The 23,932-nt window shown below is 41.7% G+C and overlaps 1 protein-coding gene across 4 annotated transcripts in view; it reads left to right on the forward strand.

Annotated features, from left to right (window-relative positions):
• The first annotated feature begins 5,666 nt into the window (after nucleotides 1-5,666).
• The window catches only part of KCNJ16 (potassium voltage-gated channel subfamily J member 16), a 39,208-nt gene continuing 20,942 nt past the window's right edge, over nucleotides 5,667-23,932 (forward strand). For 2 of the 4 annotated variants that reach the window (XM_006754588.2, XM_006754590.2), the window contains exons 1-2: nucleotides 5,667-5,776; nucleotides 23,690-23,809. The gene's annotated coding sequence lies outside the window, so the exon portion shown is untranslated. The remainder of the gene's footprint in view (nucleotides 5,777-23,689; nucleotides 23,810-23,932) is intronic. The other 2 variants (XM_006754587.2, XM_006754586.2) reach the window with 1 other exon arrangement.

A 23,932-nucleotide genomic window follows, 5' to 3' on the forward strand; every position in this document is an offset into this window, starting at 1 on the left:
GGAAGGAAGGAAGGAAGGAAGGAAGGAAGGAAGGAAATGTGGCAGGCAAAAGACCCTTCAGCAGAGACTTATTTTAAGACTCAGAGTTGTAGGTATTAGGATACAGGGCTTTTTGATTTGTGGTTTGAGCGACTAGCTGTGTGAACTTGATCTTTACCAAGGAAAAATCCCATTTGCATCAGCCAAGGCATCGTGTTGCAGTTTTATTTCCTTAGGAGATTGAAAAGTTCTCAAGTTCCGCCTCCTCCAGATACAAACATCAGCTCAGTCAGGTTTCTCCGTGGCGGCACAGGAGACCTGAAGGAGCACGTGACTCCGCTAGACAAAACAGAGACAGACAGACTCCCTGGAAATGTCTAGCTTTTGAAAAGTACCTGATGTGGAAAAAAATTAGAAGAGACATAGGAATGGAAAATTCCTTTGCTGGCTTCCTTCTCTCCTTCCTGCTAAGGTGGGATTAGTTACCAGCTGTCAAAAGAAATATCACTTTTAATTCTTATTTGGGGGAAAGGAAAGCATTGGGGGGAAAATGTCTGGGAAGAGCAGGGGCAACAGGGGCCTCTCTTTTCACCATTCACTCCTGCAGTTTGAAAGAGTCAGGAGAAGGAAGGATTATGTCTCCATATGAAAATTGAAGAAAAATTGAGGAAAGTGTGCAACTAAATTTGTCTCCCTCCAACATTTCCTAACAAAGTCATCAATATGGCAATGAAATATATAAGTTAGGGGTTTGGGGCTTGAGCTATTCAGGTAAAGACATAATTAATAAAAATAGTCTTTCAAATGAGGGCTTCTTTAAATTTTTTTAAAAGTATCTCAATTACAGCTTACATTCAATATTATTTTGTATTAGAGGCCCAGTGCATGAAATTTGTGCAGGGGAGGGGGTTGTCCCTCAGCCCGGACTGAACCCTCTCACAATCTGGGACCTCTTGGGGGATGTCCAAACCCAGCCCCCTTCCTACTTCCCCTCTGGAAACCATCAGTCTATTCTCTGTATCTGTAAGTCTGTCCTTGTTTTGTTGTTCATTTATATTGTTCTTTAGCTTTCCTGTGTACTAGTAAGTGAAATCATATGGTATTTGTCTTTCTCTTACTTATGTTACTCAACCATAAGAAAGAAGGAAATCTTACCATTTAGGACAGTGGAGGGACCTGGAGGGTATTGTGCTAAGTGAAATAAGCCAGTCTGAGGGCATCTTTCAGAACCCAGCCACCTTTGATACTCCTCTCATCCCCGCGAACAGATACTTCCTTGAGGAGGGAGGTGACTTTGAAGCATGTCTTACAGAGGAATAGGATTTACTGAATGTTTGGGCACACATTTGAATGTTTTGGCACATCTCTGGCACGCTTTACAGTTCATAAAGCTCTCTCAAGGCATGATTTCAATTCATGCCCACAACATGGTGTGGTTCCCATCAGTAAATGAGGATGGGATTAGGGAGGATGCAGAAGCCAACCTCATGCTTCGGAAGATCTATGAACTTGCATCTCCTGGAGGTTGGGAATTCCAGAGCTAGTAGGTGCATTCTTTGGCATTCAGGTGAGAGCTCCTTGACAAAGATTAAAAAATGTGATTCAGTGATAAATAGAATTGCATCTCAATTTTATCTTAACACAAATAGAGGAAAAGATTGGAAATAACTGACCCAAAGGAAATCGAGGCACAATTCGTTTTTATTGCCTTTCTTGTACTTATTCATATTTTCTACCATGTATGTTCTGAAAGGCTTGGAACACAGTAAAACACAGTTGCTCAAGTGGAAATGAGATATGATGAAGGAAAATTTTGAGTGCTGGGTTGAAACAGAGAGAAAAAGGCCCAGGCAAAATGTAGTCATTCTAATGTTGGGTGGAATCTCTGGGAAGCAAGTGGGGCTTGGGCTTCAGGAAAAGTGGGAGATGGACGAGGAACATAGGAAGCTTATTAAGATAGCAACTGGAGAGAAAGGTCAAGAAGTGTGAAAAATAGAAGCATTTGGGTCTCCAAATAGAGTATCATTGCTGCATGAAGAAAAACATTCATTTCTTAGCTTCTACTGTAGTACAGCTTTCTGCTAGATGCTTTACTGGATTTAAAGATGGATACACTTCAGTCAGTTCTTTCCCACTAGTATTGAAATTCTGGTGAAGGAAATGACACATGCAACAAAGAACCATGCTATATGGATTGAAAGGGAGAGTGCCTTTGAAAGTTTTGTTAGTTCTGATCAAATAATTGAATCGATGTCCCTCTGGTGGGAACTAACCTTTAGACCACTTCACAACCAACATTCCCTTTTGCTTAGACCACGTTCCACTTGCTAAGACCGTTATCAGACCTTCCTAGGATCCAGACCTTCCCAGAGAATTCTTCACCCAGAAAAGGCCCACCTAGAGTCCTTTAAAATCTCTGACTCCGCATCTCTGGTCCTTGGGTGCTGGTGTCATTTGGGGGTTCAGCCCATGTGGGGTTCCAGATAACCTAATAAATTTATAATTCTTTACCACTTTTGGCCTCGGGCATTCCTCCTTTGAAGGCCCTAACAAGTTTGCGTTTTTTTAAAAATTATTTTAAAAGTAACTATAAATTGATGTTTGGAGAAGGCAAAGAGGAGTTAGTGAAAGGAACTTTGGAGGAAAGATGGGATTTTTTTAAAGAGTTTATTATTTTTAAAGCAGTAAAAATTGACAGTAAAATTGAGGGATGGTACCGAGATTCCCATGGATCCCTGCTCGCATGTATGCAAAACCTCCTTCATTGCCAACATTGCTCACCAGAATGATACATTTTTTAGCAAGGTGACCCTGCCTTGATACACGATTGTCACCCAAAGTCCACAGTGTACCTTAGGCATCACTCCTGGGTTTGGACAGCTCTGTAATAACGTGTGCATCATTATAACACCATATAGAGTATTTTCACTGCTCTAAAAATCCTCTGTGCTCTGCCTGTTCATTGCTCTCTCTATTTGTCCTTTACCAACCCCTGATTTTCTTACTGTCACCGTAGTTTTAGCCTTTCCATAATGTTCTATAGCAACATAGGGTGGGGCCAAAGTAGGTTTACCGTCGTGAGTACAAGAAACACAGAGTTTATTCTTATATTATTATTGATTAATTATGCTATTATTTTCCATATGAACAACTGTGAGCCTATTTTGGCCCCACCCTGTATGTATTTCTCCATGTCTTTTCGTGGCTTGATAACTCTTTTCCTTTTTTAGTGCTGAATAATATTTCATCATCTGGATATACCATGGTTTATTCATCCACTGAAGGTAGTCTTTTATCTTGGCAATTATAAATACAGCTGCTATAAATATCTATGTGCGAGTATTTGCGTGGACATAAATTTTTAACTCTTGGTAAAGACCAAGGGGCACGATGGCTGGATTGCACATAGAAAGATAGGTTTTTAAATTATAGAAATTCAGTCAACTTGAAGTTCACCATGTGCCAATCATTAGTCAGAAGGAGGGGCATTGTCTTTGGAGAACAGTGAGTTGTACGGGTTAGCCGGCTCAGGGATCGGCAAACAGTTTTCTGTAAACGGTCAAATACTAGATATCTCGGGCTTAGAGGGCCACGTGGTCTCTGTGGAGACTCTGAAGGTCACTGTTTCTCTACTTACATGAGTATGGGTGTGTCTGATATTCTAGGCATTTACCTCAAAGGAATGAAGCCAAGCCGTGATGATATGACTCCGTTGGAGTTGGGAAGACATCCAGTTTCCCCATCTTGCTTGCTGTCCTGCCTTCTCTGTCGTCTTTCTCACGCGATACTGTTAAGATGCCTCATCTTCTCAGATCAGTCCAAGCACTCACCCAAACAAACCCCCCTTCCCTGAACCTGTCCTTGCAGAGCAGAGGGAGCTTTCTGTGTGCCCCCGTGCCCTTTTAAAAGTCCTTTGAGATGGAGCACTGGTGAAGGGAGCTCAGCTTGGCAGCAAGCCAGGAATTGAGCAGAGGAATCCATAATGCTGAACAGTCAAGTAGGGCTCATTATGGATAAGCCATAATGAAAGTTGCCTCGATTAGTATGGAAATGTAGACATTTCTCTACTGTTCACATTTCTTTGCAGAAAAGTTAGCCTCTGGGTTCACTACTTCTCTGACCTTTACAGGTGATTGAAAAGATTGGTCCCTTGGAGGGTTCAAACTCTTCTAGCTGTTACTGTTTAACAGGTTGCATATTGCATGCTCCAGAACAGAATGTCAAAGCCTGAATGGGAGCTAACAGGTTTGCAACTCTTAAGTATCCAGCTTAGGTGCGTGTTTTTGACATCATTGTTATCATTGTTAGCCCCATTTTATGGATGAGAAAACTGAGATGCACACAAATTAAGCAGCTGCCACAGTCTCAAACCTAGTGACAGCACCAGCATTGAAATCTAATTTTGCTTTCTCAAGTATTCATGCTTTTGTTTTATTACTTTATTATTTTATTTTAAATCCTTACCCAAGGACATGCTTAGGGAGAGGAACGATAGATAGATAGATAGATAGATAGATAGATAGATAGATAGATAGAGATAAACATGATATGAGAGAGCAGTGTCGATCAGTTGCCTGCCATAAGTGCCCTGACTGGGAACCAAATCAATAACCTTTCGGTGAACAGGACAGTGCTCAACCAACTGAGCCACTGTGGCCTGGCAAGTGTTCATGCTTCTAAAAAAATGAAAACCCAAAGCAAACACCCCCCCAAACAACAACTATGCTCAGGACCTAGAAAGGGCCCCTTGGGTTTAGAGGGTCAGCCAAACTGGATGGGGCTCCTAGATCCCCTGGTTACTGGTGCTCTTGGGAGTAAAGAAAAATACTAATCCCTCGCCAGCACAATACTGCCTTTGAGCTTTCCTGGATGTAGCTCGCCCAGGGTGTGAATAGCTTGGGAATGTTGTTTCACATTTTCTGGGCCTTTCTCTTGATGCTTCCACTTTAAAGCCGGCTCTTCCCTTACCCTTCCATCCCTGACTTCTGGTCAACCAGCTTGCCTACGCGACCACCTCCACAGTTCATTTCACCCCGAGAACCCGCTGCTGGGGTGGAGTGACTGCCTGCACACAGCCTGTGTTTCACTTGTCCTCTCAGCCTTAAGCTCTGGTTCTGGGGTTAGGGGAGGGCGGACCCTCCATTCATAATCTCTGTCTCCTATTTATCAGGGCGTCTTTGGAACTGTGCACGGAACTTGGTAAATAATCATTAAAAGCATGTTGAATAAAGGTAGGAATGGATGCTTAGCTCTTTCTGATTGTCTTGTCTCAGTTTTCATTGGCACACACTCTCAACCCTCACCTGCTAAGATGCAGACAAAGAGTTCTGCTTGAAAAGGGTTTCTTTGCAATGCTCCGCATCTGAAAGCCGGCAGGAGGCTTTCCATAGGTTAGTTCCCAGCAACCCTGTTGGTAAATATTTGAGTCACTTGCTGGCATTGTTGAACATGTTTCTGGCCCAGGAAGTCTTCCTCCTTTGTAACCCTGACCGAGTGAAAACTTCGTCAGGGTATGCATGCTCGAATGACCTTCACGCTGTACCTTGTGCAGAGGTACAGAGGTGGTGAGGTAACCACAGTCTCAGCTGACCAGCCACTGCCCGCTTTATAAGATGCCAAGGGCTACCTATGTAGATCCCGGGGTGGAACTGTAGGAACAACCAATGTCAATGGTTAACCCGGGTTCTTGGTGTCTGCAGCTTTTCTTCCCTTTATTATTAACTAAAGAATGTTTTTTTGCCATTGCTCAGCTGTGAGGACCCAGCTCACAGGTCCTCTATGGGGAGAGTGAATACAGGTAAGCTTTGCTCTGCTTTTGTTATTACACAAGGTCTTCAGCCTAGGCTTTGCTCAGGCTGGACTCTGTTTAGGGGCCAGCAATGCTCTGTACCCAGCAATGCAAATGTCAGTGTTGAATTAAGGGCAATAAAGACCATTTCATTTCCTATCCAGGTGCTTTAAGTAGGAGTCAGTGTGTCATTCCTTGAGTTCTTTTGAAGATTTAGTCATAAGTAGTTTCAAATGGGTCTTTAAGGGATTTACTAAACAGATCTTGGTGCCACGATGTATGAAGCTGTCTAAAAGTGACTTCGTGTTCCATATTCAATGCCAGGTGGAGTATTCTAACATTTTTTTCAGAAGCAAATTATTACATCCTGTTTTATTAACTTCAAGCATTGAAATAGGCATCTACATACCATCTAAAAACTTCAAGACAAATGAGCTAATTCTTCTGAGTTTTATATATAATGATATGAGAGAGAATAAAAACATTGACTTCCTAGATTGATTTTAACATAAATTAGAAGACTTTTCTCCTCTTACGGGCACCTCTCTCTCTCTGAAGCTTTTTAAAATTCTTATCCGTTAAAATCATGGAACTTTTGTCTCTGAGTATTTATTCAGAAAAGTGTAGACCTGTTGATCCTTTCTCTCTGGCTACCATGAATTCTGTAATGTATATAATAGAGTTGCTTCTCTTGTTTGTGAGTGTAGGTGGTAAATAATAACTTTACTATACTTCAGATGATTTTGATAGTGTGCCTTACATTCTTTTGTAGTCATATAAACTGAAAAGTCTCTAGGAAACAAGGACTGAAATATTTCTGCCGAATATTAGTCTTACAGCTACAAGAGTCAGACCTTTAAGAAGAAAGAATATATTGTATAGTTGCCGATAGATATAATTCCTGGTGAAATTTATTTTTAGAACCTGAGACTGTGAGAATTGTGGTAAATCTAAGACATTAGTCTCATAAAAATTAGACTATGATAACATTTGAAACTGGAAGAAAAGACTGTAGTGGGAGGGGCGCTCAATATGCTATTATAATGCATTTTCCTAAATTAGTATATTTGGATTTGCAAGAGAAAAAATGTTCAAGGACATTGGAAAAAATATGTTTCTTTCATTATACACGTTAATGGTGAGTCCAAGTTAAGGGTATAAATTAGTTGAAAATTAGGACTTGGCCAAAATTGTAATTTTGTGGAAAGCATTGATATATAAAAGGTATTCAGAGTAAATATTTGGTGGTACCAAAACAACCCATATATTTAGTGGAACCTTCTCTTTTTGAATTTATAAAACCCATCATTTGAACAGACTGTTTCACCTTTGTCCCATATAAATTTATTCTAGTGTTCTATATTACTTCCTTGTTCTATGAAAAGTGGCCTCAAACCTAACTTTAGGAATAGTGGGTGGAAAATTGCATGATTCCAGGCATCAGATGGATGATAACTATTTCTATAGTGAGGTAGAAAAATAAGCATCTTTGTGCTTACTGTGTTCTGGATGCTTAAATACTATATTCATTGGATTTTCATCTCAAATGTGAGAAGAGCTATCATATTCATTTTATAGAGGAAGCTTAGATTTTTCATTTTCTGGCTGTGTAATCTTGGGAAAGTCATGGAACTTCTTTGCGTCTAAGATCCACACTCAGTGTTGTCTGAATTCCAAGTGCAATTTGATCAAAAGGGAAGTGATTTCATTGAAGCAAAGAACAGGTGATTGTAAGACTCCCACAGTCCAGCCTTCTAAGGGCATTGTCTCCTCTTCTATGACCCTCACCCACTCTACCACATATTCAGGCTCTTATGTATTCTGTTGTGTATTTTTATGGAGTTTGTTTTTTATGTGTATGAATCCTACTCCAAATAATCATATTCACAGTAGCAGCAATTTGCCAGAAGCTAAGAGAAGCAACGAGATGACCACGGTGTGCCTTTTAGAAGCATTCATTTAACTCAACAATTTGGATGGAGGATAAGAGGAATAAAATAATTTAACTGATAAGCAATTAAGTAATTATTTTTTATAGGTATTCTAATCTATCAGAATTCAAAATTAGCATACATTGTAAAGGAAGATCCTAAGACTGGAGTATTTTGAACTTGGGACCCAGTCCTTCGTGTTATACTCTTTATCCCTTTGGGTGGGGATAAAGATAAAAGGCTCATTTCTGTTTTCTCAAGTTTGTTTTTTAATGGAAAAATTTGCAAAGCTCTACTAAAGGATGATGCTGGTGAGACTAAATTCTTGGATTAGGTTACTACTTGATTAGTTAGTTGGCTGTGCCCCAGAAAAATATCCACTCACCCACAAATGCAGCCAATCTTTTCACAACTCAGTACTGTTCTCATCACACGTGAGGCTGTTCCAAGCCGTGGGTAATTCAGAACATTCTGTCTCTACTTTGGGAAAATAATGCCAAAGTAACTTCAAAAACAAGACACCTGCCATAATGACTCGGCCACAGAAATTGTTCAGTAGATTTCTGGTCAAGATTCTCCTGTACAGAAGCCAGAAGAACACTGACTCGGCCGAACAAGAGCTTACTAAGTCTCACCAATGAGCACTTACCTAACAGCATGCTCCACCATCCTTCAGTGTTTTCATGACTGACGTGCTAGTGAGTTCTATTTATAGATGGCACCGTAAAACCCTTCCCTGGACATGCAATTATCATTTGAGAAGGTGCCAGAATATCAGAGACTGTGAACTATACATCCAGAAGCCTCTTCCTTTTGCATGTTTACTTGCCTCTTGTTAGGGTCAGAATTGAACCCATTGGTGGCTGTTCAGACAACGCTCAAGGAGAACGACATATGGCTAACATGAGCAAATTATCTGAGGCTTAGAAGCTACCCATATTTAAATTTAGGCTTTGTGGGAATAGGAGGTAGTTTCATTCCCTTATGACTAAAGTCTTATTGAACTGTATTAGATAACAATATTGAGCAGAAGATAAGATTACACCATTAGCCCAAGGAATTGAAAAGCTAAAGAAACATGAAGAGAAATAAAACTGGTCAAAGCAAAATCACAAACAAACAGAACCAGACAAAACCAAACAGAAGCAACATACGCTGTGCTTTGTCCTCACAAGAATTCAGTGCAATAGCAACCAGGACAGCATTCCTCTGCGTTACATTGCCCTGGGAAGAATATTTTTGTGTTCATTTTCCTAAATAAAATTTATTGTGTGCTTCTGCACAATTGTGCCTTGACGGCGTGAAGAGTGGATGGCGTTTCTCCAGTTGTGCATGGAGTTTGTGGTCTGTCGGAGCAGGCTGTACAATAGGAATATAGAATGAGCAGAGCCAGGAGATGAGAAGGAGAAGTCCCAAATTCTGTCCTGTGGACATTCGCTGTTTAGTCACCATGCTTCCTTCTGTGTGGAAAATAAGGAACTGTATTAATTAGACACAAAGTAATGCCATGAGAATCACTGTGCATTATTACCGTATTGTGGACCTGGTTATCTTAGGCATGGAAATAATAGGCCTCAGTAACCCCACTGACATCCAGTCTACAGAATGTTGTCATCTGTTACATTCGGGTTCCGTGAACTGAACAAATGGCAGGTCCTTTCTTCTAAGTGGGTGTATGATACTCATTCCTTGGACACTAGATATGCAAGATCAATCCACCAGTTCCTTGGTTGGGAAAGTCAGTGCCTGGCAAAGGAGGACGTGGGCAGGAAAACCAGCCATGCCTGGGGGGTTGGGGGAAGTCTTACAGTGGGAGCCACACTTGTGCTTCAGCTTGAAGGAAGAAGGGATGCCCGTCTAAATCAGAAAGACCCTAGTATGTTTGGAATGTGGCTCAACTCTGCCCTGTGCCAGTAATGTGAGCCCGCAGGTTAGTGACAACCTGGTTGAGCGGCCACACTGCTCTTGCCCTTCACTGACCTTCTGATGCAAAAAGAATGTGACTGTTGATTGACGTTTACCTTATGTTATCCAAAATTCCTCCCTGGCTCCAGCTAACCTGGAACTATGGAGGGAATAGAATTCTGGGACATGCAGTCCTGGTTTAGCTAAAATAATACAATCCAAATCTACCACCTCCGACCCCTGCCATTCAAAATGAAACAAATGATTGAGATGTAGTTCCTGCCTCCAAATAGCTAATTGTGTGGTGGGAGAGTCTAAATTCATCTCGATATGTGTTATAATAGAACTGCATTGCCACTTTTACAAGCATGAAGTGAGATTAATATACATGAACAAGCTTCAGATGTGTTCAAGTTGTAATGGTTTCCAGAGTCTCATCTTGGTGTTTGACATTAGATTACCTCTGTTTTTAAACGTAACCACTAGGAGATAGATTCATTTTAGATATTTTAATAAGTCTAGATTCCCTGAGATCCCTTGGTCTTTGTCTCATCACTTGGGAGAGTGGTGGTGCTGAATGGATAGCAACCAAATCCTCACACTAACCCAGATCTGTCCATTCATGGGATGGTGCCTGCGAATTTGTCACCAGCTCTTCTTCCACAGACCACACTTGTCCTGCAGAAGTGTAACTTGCTCTGGGGAAAATAAGAGATACATTAAGAAATGGTATCAAAATTCCTCATCCACTCTAAAAAGCATCGAAGAGATGAAATAGCCTCAAAATGTTATGAAAACCACTCGTGTATCCGCATCACCTTACATAGATTTTCCTTACTGTTTCTTTATAAGATTATGTTTGACTAACACCTTTACCTTAACCTTCTGCCTCAGTTTCTCTTCTTTTGATGCTGTATAACAGGGTAGATTTGGTGTGTTTTAAAGACTTCACATTTTCTCCACATGATGAAGATAGTGTCAGAATGCTAAGTGTCCTTCTCATTTCTTTGAAGGGTTTGTTCCCACATCTCGGATATTCTGTTGCCATAGTCATGAAAAGAGGTATTTGTGTTGATTTTTTCCATGGATATGAGAATATATGGAGACACTTATTAAAACGGTCATCTACCAATGACAATGTCATTTCACAGCGGAATTATTTTCAATTTAGCTATTTGTATTTATTTAAGAACCACAGGGTACTAACTGCATAGTGCACATAATTCTTAGTGCTTTACAAATAACAGTTCTTTATCTCCATGATGCATTTCATTTTTACAGAGGAGGAAGCTGGCCCAGAGAGGCCATGTAATATTCCCAAGGTCACACAGCTAAAAAAAAAAAATAGCTGATTTTGGACCAGGCAGTCTCTGCACAATATGCATCTTTAACCACTAATCTATGCCCTGAAGAACCGTAATTCCCCATAAATTCATATCTGTTTGATTAACAGGGATCCTAAATTATATTACCACATAATTTGGATTATACACCCATCATCAAGAAACCTTGGCACATAACTCCAAGTGAAAGGCAGAGAAACCCTCAGGCCTTGAAAAGATGAGATAGAATCGAAGCATCTGGACCCTGCTCTCTGAAATCGGATTATTGATGTGTTTGTAGTAGTCTGTTTTGCACGCCAAGCATTACAGTGTACTTTCTCTATCAAGGCATTTAAATGATTTTTTACAGAGAGGAAGGGAGAGGGATAGAGAGTTAGAAACATCAATGAGAGAGAAACATTGATCAGCTGCCTCTTGCACACTCCCTACTGGGGATGTGCCCGCAACTAAGGTACATGCCCTTGACCGGAATCGAACCTGGGACCTTTCAGTCCACAGGCCAATGCTCTATCCACTGAGCCAAACTGGTTAGGGCACGACCACTCTTTAGAGTCCCAATCACATATTGAAGTCTGTGGGCTTGAACGCCAAGTATTGACCTAATAGTAACTAAGCCATTGGTAGATACAAGTGGAGCCCAGGGGCCCTGGTAGATTTCTTAGGTTAGTAAAAAGCCTCTTCTTAATTAACCCAATATATAAATGACCCTTTTCTCGGTGCCATTGAATATTAACTTTGTTAATGAGAAATTACTGCTTAATTAATGCCAGTATATGAAATTGTTATGGAGAAAGAAGTCTTAGTTTTTACTATTTCTTTTACTAATCAAGTTTTTAACTATTTTAACTATTCAAAAATAATTAAATCAAAATAACTCTTGACTACTCATATTTCAGTATTCATCCAAAGAATGTCTCTTGAAGAAAGAACTAGGATGTTTACTTTTTAACTTGAAAAAGAAAAAAAAGCTATTGGAAAATATTTATCAGTCTCCCCCTCTCCCCCGATGCTGTGAGTGCATCTCTGAGGTGACAGGTCTCTGCAGTCCTCATAAACTTCTTTCTTGTGTCCGGCATTTCCTTTTACGCAGTTGCAGCTCTTAAACTAAAGACCAGATCGTTCTCGGACATATTTTTGTTTTTTTGTTTTCTTCATCTTGACTCTTCTTCTGACCTGATTCCTAATAAAAAGAACACACAGCATTCATGGCAGCACCTCAAGGCCTAGAGAATTCTTCCACAGCGGTTGTCACCTTTCGTCTTCAAACGACTCAGTGAGATGAGTGCGAGAAGCAGCAGGAGAATTCTTGTTATAGCGGTGAAAATACAGACTATCGGTCAGTTAAGTGCCATGCTGTTAACGTGGCAGAGAGTGGGCTCCCACTCCAGGGTTCCGACTCCAGGTTCGCCCCCCTTTCCCACGCCATGCAGCTACTTGGTTCCTCCTCTCTTCCATCTCCGCAGTGGAGAAATCTTAAGAGGGTGACAGGTGGCTCCTCAGTGTGGCCTCCTGTGCGTTTTCTCATCAGACGGAGCTGGGCTTTCCTCCAGGCTTGGCCACTATGACTTGTGTGACTTAGGCTAGTGGTCCTCAAAGTGTGGCCCAGGACTAGAAGCATCAGAAACCCGGGAGCTTGTAAACGGTGCCAGTGCTCTGGCTCCCCCCAGACCTACTGCGTGAGCAGCTCTGGGCAGGGAGCCCAGCATGGCTGTGTCTCTCCAGCCCTCCAGGGGATTCCGTTGAACGTGAGGGCTTGAAAACCAGCGGTCGAGGCCAAGGACTTCCCACTGTAGAAGTCCCGTTTTCCCTTTCATGTGGGTCAGTGACAGCTATGATATAGAGCCTCTTGCGGGGATTGGGTTTAGGGCAATGAGTGTGAAACCGCTAGCACCCAGTAAGCAGGCACCTTAGAAATGGAAATGCTGGCGCTCCCAGGGGATTGAACTTTATTGCAAGGGTTCTTTCCAACTCATCCAATAAATTTGGTTCTTGGAGAACAGAAACGAAGTGATCACCTTCCTTGGATGCAACGCTACATCTAAATGATGGAAGAGATGACTGTTTCTAACTAAGGGGCAAACTGGACGACAAACTTTGGCTGTTCTCATAGTCATTAGTGGCTGCCATGGGAACGAAATTAAATGGAGCCCGGTGACTTTTTTCCACTCAGGAACTTGTAAGGAATCAAGAAGGGGCATGACCTCTCTGTGTCACCATTTTATTTGTTCGTGGGATCATGGCAGCTGGTTCACAACAGCTTTGTCCAATGGCTAATTTTAGTTCCAGAGTTTGAATTGCTTAAAATTTGTATATCTAAATACAGCTCAATAATTTAAAAGTCCTCGGCTTTAAAAATTGGTAAATTCAGTTTAAAAACTGATTGAAAAAAATTCCAACCTGTGTTCACCAAAACATATGAAAGACAGTCTTAGGTAGTTATGTGGACGACACGGGTATGGACAAGCAAATCATGCCGATTTCTGCTTCTGATTCCCTGTTTGTCCTCTTCCTGGACCTACTTGTTATATACCTACTATGTGCCAGGTGCTTGGCTGTATGCTTGGGGTCGCCTTCTCTTCACTTATTTGGTTTTTTTCTTTTTAAATCGGGGAGGGTCGGAGGTGTATTGTAACAGGAATTAGGGGCTTTACACTACATCAGTTAGCCACCTAAATTTTTGCTTCTACATTGAATTAAGATTCTTGCATAATCTGTACATGAATTTTAACTACCAGGAAAGAGAGCAGTGTTATGCCTGCTTTCAATAAACTCAGCGTCCCCAGGTTCCAGAAGTTTCAAGAGAAACAACCAGTCAAAGTCATGTTTTCTATTTGTTTATTTCAGTAGTTCCCAAAGGTGGGATTCCTGACTCTGGGGAGACTGAGAAAAAAAATCCCTTATGGTACTAAAGTGTAAAACTGCAGAGTTTTCATCACTGTGGTCATTTGTAACCAGAGGGCACGCTAATAAATCACCTCAACTTGCTAGGAAGCGAGGGAAATATTTAGCCATAAACTAGACTTGCAACCTCATGTTACATGTTTTCAAAGGTTCCTGTATCTCTGTTTACCAAATCAATCTGCACATAAAACAATTAAAAGCTGGCTACTCCAGTATTTACAGAGAACACAGGGCTATGTTGAGAATCTTGTGATATCACCCTCAAGACGAAGGCAGAATATGACAGCCTGGCACTCCTAACTCGGGCCTGGCCCTGGCGCGTTGCTGCTGGGGAAGATCTTGACTGGTGGGAACCGGTGGCGTCCACCTCTGTCCAGCTCAGCTGTCTCCTTGGACCTCAGGAGAGCTGTGCAGTCATTGGCTCCAGCATTTATTTTTCTAGGCTCCACCTCCAAATTAATCACTGACTTATCTTCCTGCAAAAGTATTTGTGCTGGTTAAACAGGGCAACTCGATCTAGGCAGAACCTGCTGTTTCTGCTTCTGTCCAAAGGGTCAGTGGGAGAAAGGCCGATGGCAATGATTTTATAATTGAATGGGGCCATTGTCCCAGGTCTTTTTGTTTTTCCCTTGAATGAAAATTCAGGTTTCAGAGCTCTGCGATAAGGGGGAAAGTCAACCTAAAAACACTATCTTCTCAGAAACCTTCAGCTTGTTGAAAACAGATCATCTTTGTTAGGCTCTGGCTGGATAAAATGGCACACATGATGTGGGTAATTGAGGTCAGTGGAAGCGCTTTCTTTTCTCAGGGTCTTTTCCAGGCTGAATTGGGGGCCTAATTTAACCACATAGCCCTACTTACAGACTGAGCTGCCAGTTCACAGGGGGGCACTTACATGTTCATCTTCCCCTGCTGATGGTTTTAGCTCATCCAGTCTATGGGCTGCAGGCCTAGTTTTTTGCTGTGGCCCTGGGTGGGTCTTCAGGTTCCTGCTGTTGCCCAGGTGGACCTTGATGAGACCCTTAGGCTTGGCTTGATTTTAGCTTATACTCTCCAGTCATCCTGATCCACTCCATGCAGAGTCTCTTGTCCTTTATTTTACCCTCTCGTGTAACATTCACTCTTAACTTGACTCTCAAGTGCAATAATGTCAATACTGTGATGTCCTTGGTAGGATAGGGGTGGTTGCATGCACTGTTTAAGCAGAGCCTCATTGATAGGCCTAGATAACAGGTGTTAGACAATACCAAAAACCTAAAATTGGGCCTGCACCCTAAATAACAGTCCTAAAATATCTATTTAAAAACTTTCAAAGATTTTCACTACTTGTCAATAATGCGATATGTTACAATCTAAAGGTAAGCTTAGCACCTAGAATGGAATTTTGGGAAAACAAATTCAGAACCTGACTATTGTTAAGCAGCTAGTTTCATAGTTGGAAAAAATTGATCTGCTTACAAGTCCATAAATTTGCAAAGGTTGAAAGGTATAAGAGATTCCTCATAGATGAAGGAATAGATAGAAGAAAGTTCTAAAAGGTGTAAAATAACCTTTCAAAGGCAAATATGGATGTTGTATTTGTTTCCTGTGGCTGCTCATGCTAAGGGGCTTAAAACAACAGTTCCAGAGGCTGGAAGTCTGAAATCAAGGCCACCTTCCCTTCAAAGCTTCTTTCAGCTTCTGGCGGCCCCAAGTATCCCTTGGCTTGTGGCCGCATCACTCCCATCTCTGTCTCCACCTTCATATGGCCTCTTTTCTCTTCTCTCTTTGTGTGTATGTGTGTGAGAGTTCTTTCTCATCAGTACACCAGTCATGTTTAATTAGGACCTACTCTAATGACCTCATCTTAACTCAATTACATCTGCCAAAAACCTATTTCTAAATAAGGTCACATTCATGGGTGTCAGAGATTAGGGCTTCAAAATATCTTCTGGGTAGGACACAGTTCAACCCATACAGATGATAATGGCAATGAGATGAAAGACTCCATACTTTTCTTAGAAAAGCATGGAGAAACACAATGACATGAAAAATGACTTCCCTTTTCTTGATAATGCCTCTATTATTGTGCCTTTATTTGACCATTATAAAATGGTAAGATCAATGGAAACATTTATTTTTCTGCTTATTGCTTTGAATCTTTCATCCCTTTAAAGCAGCATGACCATATTCATTCTTGTGTAATTTGCCATAAGTATTGGCATTCGATGAGCTGTCAGTAAGCAGGCAACCCTAAAGCGGACAAAAACAAAATGGAAGGTGTATTTCACAACGAGGAAGGGAAAGTCCAAACAAAAGCGGCAAAGAAAAGGAACCGTACACTGTGGGTTGAGGAAAGGTGAAAGCCATGAAGTATTTTCGGAAATAGGTATCCTATAAACATGGAGAAAATAGAGATTTGGGGATTGACTCAACAGCTCATGACTCAGATTTTCTCCTATAACTTCCCTTGTGCCCCAGGCAGCTGAGTGTTTGGGAGCTTCCGCCGTTATTTTCCAGACTACCTAGCCTAAAGAGAAATCACAATATCAACATTTGCATTTACTTAAGGCTTTGTAAAAAAAAAAAAAAAAATCAAAGTGGAAATAATAGTAACCTTCGTGGAGCGTCTGCATGGAAGAACTGAGTCAACAGTTTTAGCTAAGGCTGTCTTTCAGTCCTATTTTCATGGCCTCCATAGCACTGTATTCGGGGAGGGTGGAAGGGTGGGAATATCACATGAATCGATCTGTGAACGAAAACATCTCCAAGGTTGAAAAGACTATTGAGTAGTCAGTGTTGCCTTTGTGAACTTGAGTTTCTAGCAACTAGTGATAACACAGGCACCATCTAGGTTGAAAGGAAGGGCTGGCAAAACGTTGAAATGACCACATCCATCCAGGGCACTTTATTAGCCAAGGGGGTAATGAGCCAGAGAAACACAGCCAACAGAAAAGGTGGGGGGAGCTGGTAAAATACATTTACCTCACTTTCTGTGACTCAGACAGATTTGAATTGGTAGATTTGACCAAGATGAAATGTATTATGCACTATCACCCCTAAGTTTAAAATAATTTTGGACTCTTAAAACAGTCCCACTTGGAAGTAAATGCAAAGTGGGCAAAATGCCATGTTTCCAAGAACAGGATGCACTTAACTTGCTGTTGACCAGTCCTGAGAGATGGCAGGGCCTATTGTTCTCAAGAATCTCTACTGCAGCGCCATGCAGTTTCTCCATAGAATAACCATTATCATTGAGAATTTCTTACAACAGTTTTCATTCATATCAGAAAGACTCAACTACACTGATATCAATCCAGCCGTGATATATTGGCTCATAGATAATTAGGGTTCTAAGAAAACCAAGTTGCCCTGAAAAAAATAACAACAAATGCTTGATTAAATGCATTTTTTAATCCACAGAAGAATCTCAGTAATAAATCGGGGGGGAGGGGAGTTATTCACAAATAGTTCAATTTGTAAGTATTGGTGTGGAGGCTGTAGGTATGACAAGTGTGTTTGTGTATGGTTGCTATCCCACATGTCACTTACCAGCATAGTGTATTGTTTTTGTTGAGAGGCTGGACATACAAACCAACAGTGACCAAGCCCATCTATGACAGGGGTGGGGAACCTCTGGCCCAAGGGCTGTATAAGGCCTGCAAAATCATTTGGTCTGGCCCTGCCAAGGCATTAGGGATGAGTTAATTAAATGTTTGACCAAATATAGCAGGCTGATTTTTAAGGTGATTATTATGTGTGGCCTGAGAATGATGTTATAAATATCCAAATGGCCCTTGGCAGAAAAAAAGTTCCCCACCCCCGACTGTGACAATATAGCTCTGAGCCCTAGCCTCTGTAGTAAAAGGCCCAGAAGACAAATCACAGCCTTTGCAACAATGGGCCCCAAACAGTCAAGACTTGGTCATTGACTTCCAACTCTTGTCATTTGTTGCCCCTGCTTCAGACTTAGCACCAGTAAGGGAAGCAAACTATGCTTTTCCGGACCCATCAAATGGGTGCCCGCTTCTAGTTAATTTGATGCCATCTTCTCGTGCCCAACAGCCACTGATGAGAGCAGACCTACCACCTTCCCGTTTGCACTGTGCTGCTTTCTCCCTCTCTGCTTCCCTCCGGGTCTCTGCTAAACACAGTGATGATGGCTGGCTCCCTCTTTACAGCAAAAGCTGGAGGGCAGCCTTTCCTTGTTCTCTGTTGGGCGGTCTTTGTTGATTTCTACAACATTTATAATTTCTAGGTAGAAATCATTAAATGGCAAAATAAACCTTCCCAACTTTAGAAATCATGGAGGGCCACTGGGTAGTAAATGTAGTGCCATCATTTTGAAAGCCAGAAACATTGTTAGGACTGGTTCAAACTCGGGCCAAGGTTCCTTTGTCGATTTTCAGATTGTATGAGGTACCAGACAAGCTCTGCTGTAAGACAACACCTGCATTACATCGTATGGAGAATGAAGGGGTTGTCTTGACGATTCAGGTGCTGCACACCTGCTGAGCTGAAAATCATTCCTCTCAGAATCAGGAGGACTTGGTATTAAGCAGGCGGAGTAGCTTGTGACCTCAGAGGCCTCTTCTGGCTGAGCAGGTTACACCAAGTAACTTGATTACGGTTTTTGGACATTGACTCTATTTTGTACAGTGGAGACAAAGCTGCCTGTGCGAATACAGAACTCCAGGGTTCAGCAAGGCCCAGGACCCAGCCAGCTGAAGAAGGCAGCACGTTCTCTACTCTCTTTTGCATCCTAGTACAGTCAAGAAAGCATCTGACCTGGTGAAATGCTCATTTTGTAGACATGACGTGTGCAAGTTTAATTTCCGAATGAAGCAAAGGGAAAATTCCTGGGCATTTTATGTGCATTTTTCTTCATGTGATCCCAGAATCAGAGTTAGCCATTTAATCCCAAACGAGACATGACCTCACTGGGGTTTGTTCCTTGACTGAATTTTGGAGTCCCACCACAGGACAGCGCCCATTGTTCTGCCCAGGAGCTCTGTCTCCTCCCTGATTGAGGGATGTGTTTGGAAGGGGAGGGGTATCTCTAGCAAATGTTTTCTCAACAGATACTTGGTGGGAATTTCACTGCTCTTTTATCACAAAAAAAAAGCCATTTAGTGGTTGATCTGGAAACCAAGAACTGCACAAGTTCCCTTGTTAAAATTCTTCAATCAGGAAGTGTTTGTTTCGTTGGATGGCCTTCATTAGAAATTAGAGAAACAGGTCATTAGAGGGAAATGGGAAGACCTCTCAGGAGCGCCTGGAACACTTTCTTCAGAAGACACACATTCAACTAGAATCTTGAGAAATGTTACTAAGAATAGGCCCTCAACGCAGCCCCACATGACGTACTCTTCAACTTCCCGACAGTGACTATTTCAGATGTTTTCCATTCCCTTGAAATCTCTATTCCTGTCTCTTCTGCTCACCATCCCATTATTTAACAGGGAAATTAAATCAGCAACTTCTTGCCACCCAATCTGAAGACTGACTGCAGTTGCACCGGCTCTTGGAATTACCCTGACTGTTCTTCATCCCTCTACTCTTACAAATAGTCCATCCCGGGCTCTTCTTCACCCTTCCTTCTCCAATGGATTTCTGATGATCCTGGATTCTGATTTCCAAGTATCTCTTGAGTGTATTCCCTGAGTTCCATTTCCCTAGGTTACACAATATCTCCCTTACTGCCTCGCCCACCCCATCTGTTGTCTATCCAATCCATTCTCACCACCACTGCCAGAATGCATTCTCTTGAATGCTAATCAGATTGTCTTCCTCCCTTGGTGGAAGCCCTTTCACCCTCCTTAGAATAATCAAAATTCTTTAACCTGGCTTATCAGATGCTGCTCACTGCTCCACCTTCTCCATCTCATACTTCTCACCATCCCAGATCCCACGATCCAGCCAAATAAGCATTTTTGTTTTTTCTGCTAATGCTGATTCAGTGCTAACATGGCTTATCTTCAACAGCTGCATTCAGTATGAATATAACATAGGCATAAATTATAGCCCTTGGGAAATGTGACTCACACGTAACTACTGCAGAATGGATTCACCAAAGAACAAAAACAAACATATCCATGGTTTGTAAGAAAGTGGGAGCCTACCCAAGAGAGAAAAAGGCTAAACATAAGAACAAGTCTATTCACTAGTAGAGTTTTAAGTGGAATGTTTATAGTTTCCTTAATGTGTCATAAGGACTTAATAAATGTTTACTGAATTATATGGGAATATTTAAAACTCTAAATCATTTTTTGCAGTATCCCTCTTTAAACCCATTTCTTTTTCATTCCATTAAACAAACGACAACTTTAATGAGTGTGTATTGGTATATATAATTTAATGAGCATGTGCCCTAATATATCAACTAAAGAGCAATTTTTTTTTCTGATCCAAATATTAGAAGCTAGAGACTTTCTCTGTATACCCGATCCCACACGCAAACACACACAAACACACATTCATAGATGCTTTGAAGTCGGATTTTGATGGAATTGGACATTTGCAGTTGAATTTTAAGTGGATTTGAGACTGATTCTGGGCTGGATGTGTAAAAAGATATTCAGAGGAGAACAACCAGGACATTAGGATGTTGAGGAAACCCTGCCATGGCTCATCACACAGGGCTGTGCTGGAGCCGACTCACATCAGCTCACAAGAGCCAACTGCGCACACCTCTTACCAACTCCACATTCAGGGAAGTCCCCTCAGTAATTTGAAATTGGCCATGGATGGAGTATTTGCACCACAGAAATTGGAAAACTCTACCAATCCCCCTCAGAGAGCCCACTCTTACAATTTGCCAGCAGCCCTGGTTGGCACCTATTGCCTTCATGATTCATCATTTTAGCATTTGACCATGCCCTTGTCGCTCTCAAAAAGGACAAATTAAATAATCAATATGCATATCAGGAATAATAGGATGCTTTGTAGATTTTTCAATGGAAGAAGTAAAGACTGAGTTAGGAGGTAAGAAGCAACTATAAAATTATTATCTCTTTTTTTTGTCTGAAGAACTAACTGCTTTTGGCTAGTATACAACATATTCTGCAGAGGGAGAGCATGAAGACAGGAAAGTCTTGTGAATGCTACAGGGAGACATATTTTTATCTGAGTTTAAGGAAGGACTTCCTCGTTGGTAGAGTTGAATCATCATCAAACAGGAACAGACATGTGAAGGGTCAGTGAGTTTCTTGTCAATGAAAATGCTTAAGCAGAGACTGAGGGCCAACTTGAGAGGATATCAAGCAATGAATTCTTGTTGTGTTAATGTTCTTCTGAGGGTTCACATTTTGAATTGAATCCTCCTCTGACTGTGCCTGGCACAGACATTTTGGCAGTTCTCACAGGTCATTGCTTGGTAATATGTGTGTTTGGGAGTTGGTGCAACAACCAGCCAGAAAACCAATTCATTCAAAATCAGGAGAAAAAAGAAAATAACCCAAACAGACATTCTTATTAATTCTCACTGTTCAATTTTAAAATGAAGTGATTTGAAAGGAAGTATATGCTCACCAACTTACTACTGATTTATTTCTGGTTCCAGATTTTGAAATCTATTCCACTTTAGCACAGTTTGACCAGAGAGAAGAAAATAAACCAGTGTGCTTTAGATCACCGGCCGCCAACCTTTTGGCTCTCACGGACTACAAGTGGTCCATGGACCACCGGTTGGTGGCCGCTGCTTTAGGTAACTTTAGAATACAGGTAGGGGGAGAGACTTTTATAATGAGTGGAAGAGGAACACATTGTTTAGTAGTGAGGACTGCAGACACTTCCCCTGTTTCCTGTATTAGCCAGGCAATTAGAACTATAGGAACTTGTAGTTGGTGTGGATCTGTCTGCAGGCATAGTGTCAGCAGTGACTGAAGCTGTATGAGAAAACTTAAGACTTGTCCTTGGCTAGGGAAAATCAGGTTACAATAAACAATTCTGTCCATTACCCAGTTTCTACTTTGTGCCATGTAGGAGTCAGGCTCTTTTTCTCTATTTCGTATTTCTTTATGGAATTAATCATTTTGATTATCATGTGGATTCTGCAGTAAACCCAAGAGACCAAACAGGATACCTTCTTCAGAAGTACCCAAAATACTGTTTTAAGAAATATATTTTTATTGATTTCAGAGAGGAAGGTAGAAGGAGAGAGTGATAGAAACATCAATGATGAGAGAGAATCATTGATCGGCTGCCTCCTGCATAGCCCACACTGGCAATGGAGCCCACAACCCAGGCATGTTCCCACCAGGAATCCAACCGTGACTTCTTGGTTCTTAGGTTGACTCTCAACCACGCCAGCCAGGCCAACATACTTACTTTTAAAAGAAATGACACACAAGAGTAATTGTAGGACATTTACTTGAAAATTAATAACTTGGCAACATTTTATCTGATGAATTATAACATCTCCCACATTAAAACAGTGCAAAGTAAAAAGCTCCCTTCATGAAAAGTAAATCTCTCTTGAACCCCAAATCCCTTCCCATCCATCATCATGGTTTTCTACTCCATCTGACAGCCTCACTCCCAATAAACGGGGTGCATATTGTGTTTACTTCCGCTCACCTTGTTCCACCTTGTTCCTAGTCCAATCAGGCATTTGCCTCCCAAACTCTACTGACACATCTTTCAACAGAGTCGCCAGCGACATCACATCGCCACATCCAGTGGTCAGTTCTCAGTCCTCATCTTGACCTTCCTTCATCCCTGACAGGTGATCACTCCTTTCTCTTGTCACACTTTCCTCACTTCACACCACACATCATGGTTTTCCTCCCATTTCAAGCAATTCTCCTTCTTAGGACCCCTTGTTGGATCTTCCTCATCTTCCCAACCTAAGATTGGGTTGCTCAGGGCTTCATCATTGGAACCCATCTCTTCTAACTACTCTCTGCTGTGGCCCCGTCCATGTTCATGGTTTAAAATACCATGTATATACTGATAACTTCCCATCTTGTACCTCTGTTCTGGATCTCTCCTTTCAACTCCAGAATAATATACTGTCTACCTGACGTCTTCATTTGGTTGTCAGAGAGCATATGCTATTACCGCAACAGAACCTCAGCTATTGAGTCCCCCATTTCAAATCTCTTCTCTCCCATTCCCATCATCTCAGTAAATGACACCAGCATTCACTAATTTCTTACACATGTCAACATTCCCTTGACCCAAATTATAAACCTTCCTTGTGGGTGAATAATGGACATTGACTAAGAAGCCAAGGCTCTCCCTCATCCCAAATGTACAAGAGGCAAGCAAGGCACAGAACAATACCAACTTCTCAGAAAAAACATCTAAACGTTGTCCTTGGAACCACTGCTGAGGTTATCACTGGTCTTCTAGGGGCACACACTTCCTCAGAACCCAAATGAAATGATGTTGGGCAAGAAGTTGTTTGCCTTGGGTGTAGGATTACACAGGGTGTGTACTTACACAGAAAAATCTTTAGAATGACAGTAATAGAGCACCTACACTTAAGAAAGACACACTGGAAAGAAGTTGTACAAGACCTGGAGGTCTTCATAAGAAGACAGTCCAGCCCTCTGGAACAGTGAGAAATTTAGGGGCAATTTTTGGCCATTTTTTTTTATTTGGGGGAGATTTTTATTATTGAATAGGATTGAAAAACAAAGATGTAGACAGGCAGTGGGGAGGCTGTTTCTTCTTGGTTCTTGTTTTCTGTGAGCCACCGTTGGCAAGGCTGTCCACTCGTGTAGGCATGGGAACCCGTTAAAGAAAGTGTTGATTCACTAGAGCGAAGCAGAACTCAGTGGCCTTTGTGTGTGGTGAATGCTCCCGGAAAGGCAAAGAGCGAGATTCTCCTGTGGGCTTTCTCATCTCCATGGCGGTAGGTGCTGACAGCTTGAGAGAAAGCCCGAGGAAGGAGAGACAAAAGGTGCCTCGCTGCGGCCCTCTTACAAGACGCAAAAGGCCATGGGGTTTGGACCTGAACTTCATTATCCGTAACTAAGGTAAGACCATGTGGTGGGTTACACAGCGATTCAAGCCTGAGCCCCTTGCTCACCTGCTCTCTTAAGCTCATCTGTTTTGTAGAACGCCTGCTAAGGCACCTGCACGGTGCTTCCCTTGGCTCA

Source organism: Myotis davidii, unplaced genomic scaffold (assembly GCF_000327345.1).
Source record: "Myotis davidii unplaced genomic scaffold, ASM32734v1 scaffold172, whole genome shotgun sequence".
Classification (NCBI taxonomy): Eukaryota; Metazoa; Chordata; class Mammalia; order Chiroptera; family Vespertilionidae; genus Myotis; species Myotis davidii.